At 50.9% G+C, this 10,502-nt stretch overlaps 1 long non-coding RNA gene across 1 annotated transcript; it reads right to left on the minus strand.

Moving 5' to 3' along the window:
• Nucleotides 1-928: 928 nt before the first annotated feature.
• LOC147581325 (uncharacterized) lies at nucleotides 929-10,248 on the minus strand. Its single transcript, XR_015251677.1, has 2 exons — nucleotides 8,993-10,248; nucleotides 929-1,139 (listed from the first exon to the last, which is right to left on the minus strand). It is a non-coding gene; the product is annotated as an uncharacterized LOC147581325 (long non-coding RNA).
• Nucleotides 10,249-10,502: the final 254 nt, after the last annotated feature.

The raw sequence follows: 10,502 nt of genomic DNA on the forward strand, positions 1-10,502 counted from the left end.
TTTGCCTAAACCAAAGTCACACAACTTTTTCCTATGTTTTCTTCTACAAGTTTTACAGTGTTCTTCTACACGCATTGAGGTGTGTGGTCCATTTTAAGATAAACTTTGTATACGGTGTGAGGTTTGGATGGAAGTTCATGTTTCGCAGATGGATATCCAGGTGTCCCAGCATCATTTATTGAAAAGACCATCCTTTCCCCCCACTGAGATGCCTTTGCACCTTTGCTGAAAATCAACTGACCATCTATGTGTGGGTCTATTCTGGAGAGCATCTCGATTTTCACCATATAGTCCTGTATTGAAATTCTCAGCTGCCACGATGCCCAGACAGGATCCTCTCTCACTCCACGAGTGCTGCTCACTAGTGGGTCCCCACCACAGGCAGCACTGACGGCTCTTCTACAGCCTCGAAGCTTCTTGAGCCTCGCCCTAGTGGCGCTGGCTGCAGAAGCATGCGCAGATCTCCCAGAGGTCGGGGAGGGGGGCCCACCACATTTTCCAAGAGTGCACGCCCCCCTCTGGAACACAGTACTGGGTACCCAAGAGGCTCTGAAGCCCTGGCCAAGCTGGAGGACCCAGGGCTCCCCCACATCCTCTCACCCTCCACCCTAGCACACGACCTCCCCCCTCGTCTTCTCTTCATTCCAGTCAGGCCGGAGAACCTTCAAGAGACATATTGATTAGAAGTCCTGTCTGCCTTACAAAAACACGGGAGGTTAACTCCTCCGGCAGAGCCCATCTTGGCCGCCTGTCTTCTTGCAGCTGCCTGGGGAGGGCTGTACAGAGAGAGAGGAACATCAGAGGAATCGCTCGCTTATTTCCCCAGCAGTTAGGAATTAGATGAAGTCATAACCAGGTCTACACTTGGCAGAGCACCTGGACACAATAGTATGCTTAATGAAATGATTAAATGTCTCCGCAGCGGAGCCCCATTTCATTTATGTAACTTTTATTGACCTGTAATGAAGGTCTGCCAAAATACTAGCACAGCATGGAGGGGCACAAGCGAGGCATCCACCAGCAGGCAGGGTCTAGACTGACCTTGTGGTCCCTCCTCCTTCCCCAAGCTGGAGAACTCCTGCCATTGTCCTCAGTCTTTCATCCACATCTCCTGTAGACAACTGAATGGGTACCCCGACCTGGAAAAAATCACAATAAAAATGTTACCCTTTTCAAAGTAAACTGGGCCTGGCCAGGCAGGAACGCAGAGGGCTGTGTCCTTAACTTTCCCATCTCTCTCAAGGAGGAGGCACTGCCTTCAGGACATTCAGGTGGCTGAAAACCATGTGGTGAGTATCCAGAGACATCCCTCAAGGTGGCCCACCAAAAAGAAATTCTTAAAAGGGTGAGTTTTAATGGTAAGATTCATTTGAGGAGCTCATTCATCCTATCCCTTCTGCAAGGTCCACAAAGCACCTTATCACATTAAGGGCTTTGAGAAGCCCTTCTGCAAATTCACCCAGAAATTTCCTAAACTTACGTTAAGAACACCTTTTTTTCCCCCCGCCAAACATCTGTTAACACCAGGGAACTTGGTTGAGAAATGATGTTCCCCCCCAAATGCCATAAGATGTTCTGATAAAAAGTGTCTGTCGCTTTATTCTATTCAGCTTAGAATCAGTGAAGGGTGAAGACAATGAGGAATTTGGGGTTTCCCCGGGCTCCCTGCCTGCTTCTCTCTGGCACCCAGCTTGGGATGTGGGAAAGAAGCGATGACATCTTCCTGCCACACTGGTATGTGTGTGTTTGGGGAGCGGGGGGGGGGGGGATTGCAGAATCCCCAGCCAGAGCTCTGCCACTGACTAGTTGATTAAGACTGCCTGAAACGCCTAGATCAGAAGAGTCCACCTCCCCAAAGTTAGCACGTATTGACCTCTGATGACACAGTCCGTTTCTAGCACATAGTTGTCTCTTCTTTCCTCTCGTGCTAGTTTGCCACAGATTTATTTTCTCCAAATATCACAACTGAATTAAAAACATTTTTTCTCCCCCCCCCCAACACTTCTGTACCACATCCCTCCCCTTCTCCAAAGTCACCTCTGGGACTAGAGGGCCAGCTGCGGAAAACTCCCAATCTGTCTTTTAAGGGGTGTCAGCCACTTTTAAGTGGCTACCCCTCCTCAGCTTAGTGCCTCCGCCGCCACGAACGTGGAATTAGATTAAGTGCCGGCTGTCCCCCTGTCCCCGTGAAAAGCTCTCCGCACAGTCAGGCAGCGGAGAAACCACCGAGTCAGCAGCTCAGACTCCTCCCCCACCCCCGTCTCCCTCGGCTCCGGGCACTGGGTTGTCATCTGGAGTGAGTGCACTCATTCTAATTCTTTATGCCTTGTTATTCTGTCAATTTCTTAATCTATTTATGCTGACTTTATTTTTAGTGTGCCTATTGTGACAGCAAATCCTGAAATTGCCTTGGTTGTTTTCTGAAAATGGCCGTTACCAAACCATAATGCAGACCCCGACTAAAATAATGTGAGCCCCAGGCGGTTTCTGGCGCCCACAGCAGCTGTCTACTTTTAGAGCTGCATATCAATTCTCCCCTCGGAGGGGCTGGCCCGGGAGGCGGCTAGGAAAGCAACGTGGTGTCGTATTTAGATGAGCGTCTCTGGGTCTCGCTGAAAATGCTCGCTGCCTCCCCTTTTGGAGAATTTCTTCAAACATTAATAAATTCCCTCCCCTCTCCCTATCTTTTGTTGGCAAACTATAAAAAATGCAAATGATCCAGAAACCAATTAATTTTTAGAAGGTTGCAGCTGTTTTGCTGTATTCACAAGACATGGTGGGCACATTTAGGGTGTGTGTCTGCGAAAGCACACACATGTGGAAGGCATCCGACCGCTCATCACAGACGCATCAGATCTCCAGATATGAGCCATCATTCAGCCTCGTCAATGCCAACACATGCGTTTCAAAGCGCATTCCACTCCCAGAGAATCAGGAGTTGCTAAGGGGCACACAGAGGCCAGAAGGCGGCCACAAGATAGATACCCAGTCACGATAATGCGTCACCTCCTGGGACCAAGGAAACGCTCTCTCTCTTCTGGTGCTTCTCCAAATGTCAAAATAGTATCCCTGGAGGAGAACACCGTCAATATTCCTCTGCCTCCCGTTACATCACCCCATGGCGGTCACGGCCCACCTAGCAGCCACTGCCCATCTCTCGTCTCACTTTGCTGGGAGCGGTTGGATTTGGTTGAGGTAGAGGGATAGTGGTTCCATTTTGTCAACCTCCCAAGGCACCACCGTGCTTGATCTAAGCACAACACTGTGATCCCACGATGCTCGGAGACCGGGCATGTGACCCAGTTGTAGCCAATGAGACACAGGGCAAGCCTGCTGATGGGGTTTTGGAGGCTCCTGATGTCAAGCTACTCTGGCGAAGTCAAGTGAGGAAAATGCCGTTGTGCATGTCTGCCACCTCCCTGTCCCAAAGAACACTTCTGTGTGCTGATGTGATGGCCGTGGCTTGCTGGTGTCTCATGACCACGAGGTGGAAGGCCTAGGATGGTGGAGCGGAAGCCGTCCAGCACCTGTGCCCATCCTGGGCCAGCAGATCTCCGGACTCCTGGCCGTGTGAGATAATTACCTCTCTTCATTGCTCAGCCACTGTTTGTCAGGTGCTTTGTTACTTGTGGGCAAAAGCATTCCTGATTGATACAAGGTTCTCCGGGTCGGAAGAGACGTACGGCTATGTCATCTAGAATCACTGCCACGGGCTGCTTGGCTTCCTGCTCTGATACGTCCATGGGGTGATCTTCTAAATTGTGCTCCAACAAGCAAAGAAGAGAACCTGTGCTCTCCTGGAGCACCCGGGCTGCACTGGCACCTCTGCTGGGAAGTCTTCGTCCTGTGAGGAGCCACTCCCCTAGTGTTCTGGAGAGAGTGGCGCCGGAGAGAGAGGCATGGGGGCTGCTCCCACAAGCGATGCTGAGGCAGGGGCTGAGCCCCCTGTGAAGAGCAGAGGGATGTCAGGCTTATTGAGCTATAATTCACATATCACACAACTCACCCCTTTAAATGCACAATTCAGTGTTTTTTTTAGTTTATTCATAGATGTGTGCACCCATCGCAAGCCAATTTTAGACCATTTTCATCACTTGCAAAGAAACCCTGTGCCCTTTAGCTATTGCTCCTCTGCTCACCAACCCCCTACCCTCCCCCCGCCCTGAGCAACCACTAATCTTTCTGTCTCTAGAGAGTCCCCTATTCTGGACATTTCATAAAACAGAATCACATAGTACGTGGTCTTTGTGAATGGCTTCTTTAACTCAACGTAATGTTTTCAAGGTTCATCTACATTACAACATGTATTAGTACTTCATTTCTTTTTATGGCCAAAAAATATTCCATTGCGTAGATATTCGGCCTTGTTATTTTTTGGTAATTACATTCTATAACGTCATCACAATCATTGAATTAGCAAATACCGCACCATTGCTGCTAGGGGAAATACAGGGTTAGGTTTCCGAAAGCCACTGGTCAGAACATTTTCCTCAATCAACACACAACCTTGGGGCGCCTGGTGGCTCGGTCGGTTAAGCGTCCAACTTCGGCTCAGGTCATGATTTCGCGGTTCGTGAGTTCAAGCCCCATGTCGGGCGCTGTGCTGACAGCTCGGAGCCTCGAGCCTGCTTCAGATTCTGTGTCTCCCTCTTCTCTGTCCCTCCCACGATTTCTCTCTCTCTCTTACACACAAAAAAATAAATAAAAATTAAAAAATTTAAAAAACCCCACAACCTTGATGTACATGTATTTCTGCTTAAAGACACAGTATTTAATATATATTATTGGTTTGTTAACATTGAACTCACAGTCAACAGCACTATAACTGCTATCTGAATGAGTGGGGATGGGGATGGGGGAAGGAGAGCTGCCCGAAAGAACTCTTAGGATTAGACACACCTGTATCAACCCAAAATTGGCCCTAACTAGGATAACCAAGTGCCCTGGTCCTTGGAAACCCCTCAGGGTTTCCCAGGAGGTGGGACTTTCATGGCTACAACTAGAGAGTCTGGGCAAACTGGGATGGTCGATTCACCCCACCTGCTTCCCTAGGTCTGTGCATCCACAGATTTGACTCCTACCCTTTGGAGTGACACAAAGATGATCCTCTCCTTCGTGAGAAGACCCTTCCATTGTTTGAAGACACGTCTTGTTTTCTCCCAAGTTTTCTCAGACTTGACATCCTTAGTTTCTTGGACCTTCTTCACACTGGGCAGAGTGACAGGGGTCACTGGCTGATGACAGAGTTCTCTTCTTCTGGCCTCATTGGCCAGACTGCACTTCCCACCCTCTCTTGAAGGTCGGTGTGGCCCTGGGATGAATGTGAGTGCAGGCCATGTGGTCATTTCCAGACCTGGCTTTCACAAACCTTCCACTCACAGGCCCCATGTTCCTTCAGCACGAAGGGAGGCACCCACCCCGCTGCTGGAGGAGGGCTGCTCCCCACTTAGAAGCATCACTTAGTGAGCAAGTAATAAGCTGTTGTGTTCCGTCTCTATGGCAAGCGCGTTATCCGCTACTGCTGTGAGCCTCACTTTGATTCGCATGCTTTCAAGCTCCTGCATTACCATCTCCCTCTCTGCACACGTTCCTGCCTGTCTGGATTCTTTTTACAGGGGGCACCCCAAATCTGTCCATGTGTGATCCGTCTGTCTAGGGCAAAGGTTGATGCTCTCCCTCTTCTGATCACCCATATCTAGGGGCACAGAGTGAAATTACATAGGCTTTTTTGGGAGGGGAGCCCACCCTGTGGCTGACCTCTGTTTAACTTGCTATCGAACATTTCCTCCCCATACCACTTCGAGACACTGGGGACGCAACGATCAGCTTAACCATTAAATTCACCCATCATCATGACTTAGTGAGATATTCTGGATGCTCTTCTGCTCACTGGTGCATTTACTCCTCCTGTCCCCCAGTGCCCCACCCCCCTGTTACAACCAGGGTAGCTGTGGTAACAGCCAATACCCAGATGGTAAATTCTAGATGCTTCATAAGTCCCAACTCTTAACACTCTTAACAATTCTTTTTTTTTTAATTGTTTTAATGTTTACTTATTATTGAGAGACAGAGAGAGAGATAGAACATGAGCTTGGGAGGGGCAGAGACAGGAGGAGACACAGAATCGGAAGCAGGCTCCAGGCTCCGAGCTGTCAGCACAGAGCCCGACGTGGGGCTCGAACTCACAAACTGCGCGATCATGACCCAAGCCGAAGTCGGACACTTAACAGACTGAGCTTCCCTAGGAAGCCACCCAGGCACCCCACCACTCAGCAATTTTAAAGGCAAAACTACTATGATCCCCATTATATAGCTGAGTAAACTGAGGCACAGAGAGGTTAAATAACCTGCCCCAGGACATTTAGCTAGCAACAGAGTTGGCTTTCATTCACCCCAGCAGTACAGTGTCAGCCCAGATTCTTAACTATTAGGTTAATATGTTTTCTATGTCCCAGTCGTGTCTGAATCCATGTGTTACACAAACACGGAACAAGAAAGTGCCAAGGGCACCGGGGACCCTCCCCTGGACAGCCCTTTGAACTAACACTCATCTGCTTCTGGGACACGTTTTAGGTTTAGCTGTTCAACTAGTTGCTCAGCCCTTGGATGAGGGCTCCATGTTGCCTCCAGCCTGTGTGTCCCCATTTTAGTCACAGGGATGTCATAGGAGATGGGGATCTGTGCCCAGAAAAAAGGAGAATGGGCTCAGAGTTCTGCAAGTTTGAGGCCCTCTGGACACAGCCGCCCAGAATCCTTATGGACTTTCTGCCAAAGCTCAAGGGTATGACCTTGAAGATGCAGGAAATAAAACAGAAAGAGCTTGCCCTCCTGGGACCAGGGGTGTTGAAAGAGGCCAGACTCAGAACTATAAAGGCAGAACAGGAGCAGCCCTGAAAGCCTGGCCATTATTCTGTGTCAGACTGAAGAGAAGTATTGAGAATGCATGCTTATAATCTAACAGTATAAGGTGAGGACTCAGATATGTATACCCTAGTAGAAGGATCGTTCTTGCCCTCTAAATCGCTTACTGATGGCATTCTATGCTGAGGACCAGCACAGCCAGATGGCACAGAGCAATCGCTTTCCAGCTTTATGCAAAGTAACTGGCTAAGCATTATACCAAAAAAGTATCATCCACAAGCTTGACCCTTGTCAAAGTTATTTTCTTATTACTCTACGGCTTGAGTGGTGGACAAAGATGAAAGGAAATTGAGAACTTGTTTCTCCAGTGGTGGCAGCAGAGGCTGCCATTGGCAAGATGGCAGGCTGGTTACACAGTATGTCCTGGGTCCGCGGCCACACGCAGCTCACGTTGGTTCCCATGGGCAGTAAGGACTGCCTTCGGCAAGCAAAGGCTGAGGCTGGGATTGAAAGAGGTTCCAGAGCTGGAGGATCCGTGGTAAAGCTCTTCTAGAAGCTTCCTGTCCTTTCGGCTCGTTCCGACCTATTGAGCCACCAGCAAGGCAGCCACAGGCCTGGAGTCTGGCCGGAGGGACGAGGAACCTACTTCAGGGATGGGCAGGGAGTGTCTGAGTTTCTACCAGTTCAAGCACGGCCTTCAGTAACTGACAGGTTGCAAACAACTGCAATCCTGCTAAAGAGCCTGGAAATTCAGCTAATTCACTCTGCGTGTTCTGTCCTGGGGTCTGTGAAGATGACAGCAGGGCTGGTCCCTTCTGAGGGTTGTGGAGGAAAGCCTGCTCCAGGCCTATCTCCTTGGCGAGGAAATGGCCCGGCTCCCGTTCACGTCATGTTCTCCCTGTGTGTCTGTGTCCAAATTTCCCCGTTTTATAAGGACAGTGTCATTTTGGATTAGGGACCTTCCTACTGAACTCATTTCAATGCAATCACCTCTTTAAAGGACCAGTCTCCAAATGTGGTCACATTCTGGGGGACAACGGGTTAGGGCTTCAACATCTGAATTTTGGGGTGACACATAATTCAACCCTCAACACTCCTTTCCCCACCTCAAGTTTCTCTTACCATTTTCTTTCTCTCTTTTTTTTTTTTTGCCTTCTTTACTTTAAAGCATTTGTTAGTACCCGCAGTCATTTCATTTATTTGTTTGGAAAGTATCTTTCCCACTTGAATGGAACATCCCTGAGCATTTTCTCCCCTGGGGACCTACCACACTTGCGGACTATGTGAATCTGGCTTTCACCTGTGCCTCTTGGTGGCCCACTCCCCCTTCTAGTGACAGCGGCACTATCCTCAGCTGCAGAAGGCTCCAGGAAACCCACAGGGGACAGAGAGGAGAGACTTAAACCTGCCCCAGAAGGCCTAGGAGGTGACAGAAGGATGACAGCCTTTCTTTCTCCTTGTTATCACCTCATTATTTTCCAGGTCTTGGCCTCCTTCCAGAAATAACAAGGTGGAAAGTCCATCACACAGCTCATTTTAATTCACATTTCTCTGTGATGCCTCAGATTATTTATTTTCCATAATAATATCATTAATTTTTTTTGAAGAGTTATCTTCTGTGTGGTAAACACAGGGGCAGGTAAATGCCGTTAGAGCCACTCAGGCCTGGGTCAGCTGCCGTGGAATTGGCCTGAGATGAAGAGGTGCTGCTACCTGGGTTGCAAGCCTGAGGCTTTCTGAAGCACCAAGGTCTCTAGAAGGAAGTTCTCCTTCGGTGGAGGAGTCAGGAGCTCAGGAGTGGCCCTGAGAAGCCAGGGTTCTAAGTAGTGCCTCACAAAATTACCATCACCACATCACCACCACCACCACCATCATCAACGTCACCAAACCATCACCACCACCATGATCACCATCGTCGTCACCGTCATCCTCACCACCATCACCACCACCATCATCAGCGTCACCAAACCATCATCATCACGACTGCATTTACCAAGTGTCTACTCTCTACCAGGTCCTCTGTTAAGTGCTTGGCCCACAAGATCTTCTAAAAATAGCACCCAAAGGCCAAAACACTTCTTGTGTCAAAGATGTGGTAAACGATACGAGTCATGAAAACATAGGCGCTCACCGAGCACAGAGGATCTTCACCACTGCACACGTAGCCAATAACCAGAACCTCGTGCCACCTCATAAGCGTCTACAGGGGCAGCTGGGCAGCTCTGCTCACCTCAGTTGGCCTCGCGCAGCGTCCGCGCTTGGCCTGGAGTCCCTGTTCTAGGCTGGGCGTGGCTGGAAGCCTCAGCTTCTCCCTGCGGAGCTCAGGGATGACTCCACTCCAGGTGTGTGCATTCTGGGCCCAGCTCAAGGGGCGGCAGCTGCTCCGAGGAAGCCTTTCCTCGTGGTGATGGCCAAAGTGCAAGACATCGATGGGAACAGACGCGTTCTCCCCAGAACCATCACGTGGGACTCTCACCAGATGTCCGCTGGCCTAAGTGAGTCACGTGGGCAAGCCTAGAGCCAGTGGAGCAGGGATGCCTAGCTCGTCGTCGTGTGTCACCGAGGACCTTGGTTTGTGATGCTGTGTGACAACGACACGTCACACCCCCTTCCTTCCTCTTCCGTGCGGTGGAGGTGTCTCCCTCTCCTGCTCCTGGACGGTGAAGCCAGGTCAGGGTGAGGACATGGTGAAGAGCAGGGGCCAGCAGGGCGGGTGAGACGGTGGACGGCAGAGGCCCAGGCAGGGCCATGGAGCAGCCCAGGTGCCACGAGACTGTCTAGTAAGGACTCGATTTCTGTTTCTGTCAGCTGCCAGCTTTGTGACCTCAGACAAGCCCGTCAACCTCTCTGAGCTCCAGTGACCGCGCCTGTATGTAAAATCAGGGTAATAATGGCCCAGAGGCGAGGCTAAGGATTAGCATGTGTAAGTCCCCGGTCTCTTCGCTGCTTCTGGGCGGCAGGGGGACTTGGGTGGAAGTGTAACGAGACGTGATTCTCACTAAAGAGCTGGTCACCAGAGAGGGTCAAGCAAAGAGCGTGCAAACGAGGAAGAGAGGAAAATGCCCCAGGCGAGCCGGGGCAAAACCAAAGCAGGACTTGACTCCGCAGAAGCCCGGGAGGTGTTTTCAGCATTTATAGAATCAGGGAGCAGCGAGGATGCTTCTGGCATCGGGCACAGAAAACGGTGCCACGTGTTATTTCACACCAGGCGGCTGAAGGTAGGGTGGCACCAGCTTCGGCCCGTGGGGCTCCGGGTCCCCGTCGAGCTGGACATCCAGACACAGTCTCGAGAGGACGGCGTCTCTCAGGGTGTCTCCCGAGCGAGCGAGCCAGGAACGTGCGTGGCCCAGGCTGCACGCGGGGCCCACTTCCAACCAATCAGCGTCAGGGAGCTCAGCTTGCTCTTGGGCTTGGGCCAATCAGGACGCCGCCCTGGCGCTGGGGGGGTCTGTCGGGAAGGAAGGAACGGGCGGTGTTGCCAGGGCCGAGAGGCAGAGGAACACTTCCCAGGGGCCCAGGAGACGGAGGAGGTGTGGCTGCGGTTGTGTGGGCGCCGCGGCTGGGGCGCCGCGCACGCAGGGGCTGCAGGCCCCGCCGCAAGTCATTCAGAAGGATCTAAAACCCACCGAGGCCTCCCAGTA

The sequence above is a fragment of the Puma concolor genome, chromosome B2, assembly GCF_028749965.1.
Source record: "Puma concolor isolate L17-30 chromosome B2, mPumCon1.1.hap2, whole genome shotgun sequence".
Lineage (NCBI taxonomy): Eukaryota > Metazoa > Chordata > Mammalia > Carnivora > Felidae > Puma > Puma concolor.